Source organism: Corvus brachyrhynchos, unplaced genomic scaffold, assembly GCF_000691975.1.
Source record: "Corvus brachyrhynchos isolate BGI_N302 unplaced genomic scaffold, ASM69197v1 scaffold126, whole genome shotgun sequence".
Lineage (NCBI taxonomy): Eukaryota > Metazoa > Chordata > Aves > Passeriformes > Corvidae > Corvus > Corvus brachyrhynchos.
In genome coordinates this window covers 11034111-11038256 of record NW_008239283.1, presented here as the reverse complement: position 1 = coordinate 11038256, position 4146 = coordinate 11034111, and the positions used below count along the sequence as shown (strand labels likewise).

General features: G+C 39.9%; 1 long non-coding RNA gene across 1 annotated transcript; it reads left to right on the top strand.

Moving 5' to 3' along the window:
* Positions 1 to 1569: 1569 nt before the first annotated feature.
* LOC108448132 lies at positions 1570 to 3417 on the top strand. Its single transcript, XR_001863912.1, has 2 exons — positions 1570 to 2090; positions 2270 to 3417. It is a non-coding gene; the product is annotated as an uncharacterized LOC108448132 (long non-coding RNA).
* The last annotated feature ends 729 nt before the right edge of the window (positions 3418 to 4146 follow it).

Genomic DNA, 4146 nt, shown 5'->3' with positions numbered 1-4146 from the left:
GAGCAGCCAGTTTGAGTAGCACAAAAATATTACAGGAAGTTCCTTTGAAATGGTGACTTATTATATTGAATTGCAATACAAGATTAGGACCTCTACAAGTGGCGCCATCTTTGCACAATAGAAAACCAATCTTCTGCCCTCAGTAGATGGATCAAGGTGGAACAGCCATAAAATGCTTTACAAAGGCTAAACCAAATGCTAGAAAATCTAATCTGTCTGCAGAAAGATGCCACACTTCTGATAAGCCTGGGCCACGACCCAGTCTGTCTAGAATCCTAAACTGGACAGTTTAGGCCAACCCTCCTCTGGCTCATGGTGTAAGAGAGGATTAGCATTTATTTCAAGGGGCTAAAGGCCACATTGCTAGATTATGTTGGGCTTTTTTTTTTTTTTTTTTTTTTTTTTACTATTTGCTGTAATTTCTCACAAGTAAAAAGCACATGGGAGCTTGGATTTGGGCAGGGTGCAGGAGAGGTCTGCTGCTCAACCTTCAGTGGTGACTTGCATTGAGGTCTGTTTCCTTGATGGGGAGATTGGTTCCTGAGTCTGTTATGTAAGGCACTTTTTCCTGATTTGCAATTTATTCTTTTTCTTCATGGGAAATTACATCAATTTGTTACAGATCAGGGCCTTTACAAGTGCAAAAATCCTCTTTTGAGATTCATACAGATGTTTTTGCAGATATTTGACTTCTTGAGTAGGGGTAGGCTTCTGCCTAGAAAGCTCACCAAAATTGGGGCGTTTGTAGCAAAGAATGTAGCAACATGTTTATTTCAAGTCCTAATTTCTTTAACATGATTTGAAAAACACTCCATCTTTTTGGTAAGGGTCTGGCTTGTTGTGTATGAATATACAAAGGAATGTTCAAACCATATTTTGCAGACAATACCTGTAGATATTTTGACTACTGGGCAGGGGTTATGCCCTCACGTTTTAAACTACTTCCAAGTCTATTATAACTGAGGGGAGATGGAAATGTGTAATAATTTTGGTGCTCTGGAGAAACCAGAGTCCTGATTCATATGTGGGAGCAGTGGGTGTACGAAACATCCTGAATGTTGCCCGCCTACTAAGGGCAATTATGAGTTGGCAGTGGTGGTCAAAAACACATTCCCTACAGGTCAGTCCTACCGGGTAAGAACAGTTAGTCCACAGGAATCAGGAATGCATTACCATAATGACTTCTAAGGCACCTGCCACTGAGGCTCTGAATACTTTAGTAGATGCTCTGAGCTACTTCAGGGTATGAAAGCCTCCAGGTGAGAGAGCTGGGATGATAACTTCAAAGACCTTCTTCAGAACGGAGAATATTCAAAGTTCCCTTGAAGATATTTTTAAGTCCATACTTTTCCTAGTAAGCAGTTATCCTTTGCTTAGGTATCAAACATTTTAGCAAATTTGTTTGAAATTCAACAAAGTTTTGACAGAAAAGAATAAAAGATTATTTTCTAAAACTAACTATAAAAAGAGGGAAGATAATTAGGAAAGAAAAAATGCTAAATAAACAGTGCTTAGTAAAACTGAATAAAATATGTTTTTAATTAGTTTTTCTAATGAAAATGATAGAGAGTTAGAGAGTCAACTAAAAAAAGTCTTTTGCTCCACTGTCTGAGAAAAATACAATGTTTAGAGAACTTCTGTAGAAAATCTTCTTGAAAGCTCTGGGGATTTAGTCATATGCTCGAGGAGATCTGGGTTTACTGAATACTGAATTCTTTCAAGACTTTCTTTACATGGGTGAAGAAATTGAAGCAGGAAATTTCACAAGGAGAAGAACGAATAAGGTCCAGTTTTGCCTGGCTTTGGGTGCTCTGATTGGATTATCTGCTCTCATCTAATGAAACCAAGGCTGAAGCTTTTCCCGGAGCTGGTTCTAGCAGCTGTCTATCCCTAGGCGGCAGAGCAAGAGCTCTCTTTTCCTGTCTTACACGTCTCTGTGCTTTCTTGAAATTCGTAGGAACACAAATTTGTTGAACCCGCGCCCTGCCAGACGCCAGAACGAAGGATACTCGTGTGCTGGGAAGCGGCTTCCAGGCGGATTACCAGTAGATGGCGCTTGGGAATGTGCAATCTGCACACTCCAGGGAAAGGTGATTTATTTCAGCCTCCAGTCGATAAAGGGTAACAGTTGAGACATGACTATCTTAAAGTTAGACCATAGTAGCACGGTGACCTGTAATTTCTTACAAAAGAGAGAAAGGCACACTTTTTTTTTTTTTTTTCAATATACCCTCGAAATACATGACTCACTGTATTTCCCTCCCAATAGAGAGATCCCCTGATGGCTCTTGGAAGACTGGCGATGTTTGTCTTTGGAGTTCAGAAAGAGGAAGATTGACCTGGATAACAGGACCTCCCCTGAAGCTTCCCATCCTCACAGTGGTGTTTCCTCCTTTTCTGGTCAAGGCATCCCCACCAGCTTCTGCAGGAAAGCTCTGCAAAGGAAAGGCAGCATGAGCAGAAGATGGTCTTTAGAGAGTGGCAACAGCACAAGAGCATTAAATTAGGACTATTGATGGTGGTGGGAATCAATGCTGAAGCAGCTGTACCTCCTCCCTGTGCTTTGAAGGGATTACAGCTACCCTGCAACAAGACACATGGGGTGACACTGTGGTGACTGCCAGGGAAGTGCCTGCTACAGGAAGTGTTTTCTACTTCTCTGTGTTGCCTGCTTTAAGGGAAAGGTAGTAAAAGTCTGCTGCCTTTGATGACCTAGTCCCCACACTTTCTCCAAAGCTCTGCCACCAGTGCCGTAGTGCTGAAAGGCTTTCAAGTTAGCTTGGATTTTTTTCATGCTGTTTCTGCACTGCAGAGGTCTAGTAAGTTAAATGTCCCATAACCAGCCACTCCATCAGACAACAAAGGCTAGGCATTTATTGTGGCTGAACAAATAGCAGGAAAGGAGAAAAATGTCAGGTGTGGGGGGGTATATGTGGAATTTATGTAATTTTTCATATATATGACTTACCATTTTCCTAGCAACTTTACCACAAGGGACCTCAGAGCCATAGATGGAGGCAAACAGCTTTGTTTTAATGTGAGAGAGAAATTCCACTAGCACTTTGCCAGAGTAATGGGCAAAATTATTCAGCTTTGTCCCCTGAAAAAGCTGGCATTGCAAAGGGCCTTTTTATCCCAAATGAGCAGCTGAATAATATTTTTGACAACTTATTGTGAAGAAAATACAGAGTGTTTTTGAGAAGGGGTTTGTTCTCCTTTCACATAGCTGCAAACAATTTCACCTTTTCTCCATTGACGCATAATATACATCTGAGCACCCCTTTCTTGCCTTATTAATATGGCATATTTCATATCGTGCAGAAGATTTTGCATAACTTACTCATGGAAATGTTGACAAAATCTTTACATTTCTGCAAATTTTATATATGCAAATAAATCACTGCTTTGCCATTAAAACTGCATCCAGAATTCTTATTATTACCCAGATTTGCATTTGTTTTCTATAAACCTTTCCCTTTTAGGTGGCTTCAGAAACATTAGTCCATAAAACCTTGCAGCCAGTCTTGGTGACCCAAATCTGAATTCCCATTTTAGAGTGGCTTAGAGTATTTATTATATCAATGAGAATTTTTCCATGAATCAAAATCTCACTGAGACACTTAGTGTACAAATGTGCACGTTTGTTTTCAGTTTGTATTGGAGCAGGTATTAAACATTTTGGCCAGGTTGCACAGTGGTCAGTTTTAGTGGAACAGATTTCAAAGGCTTTTACTACACTGTGGATTCTTCCTACATTCATATAATTTAAATCCTGAAGAGAGATCAAATCATTCATTAACCTCCCACAATTATCCCTAAAATATTTTATGAGATTTAGAGCCTTCTGCTTGCAGAGAGGTGGAAAAGGTAAATAGAGAAGAGTGTGGGTGAGAAAGGGAGGGAATATCTCATTTAGGTCTAGTTGGCCTTTGAGCACAGTTTAAATGGATGAAGAAGAAAAATGAATAGCTGTAAAAATAAGAAAACAGAGAGAATTTGATATCTCTCTGGAGGATGAGGGTGAGAATGCATGCATGTTAGGATGTTTGAAGATTCTCAGCATTCAGAGCAAAGCTGGCTACCATTCAACAAAATCAGAGGAGTATGCAAAACTACAAAAGTGATAATCTTTCAAAAAAACAAATC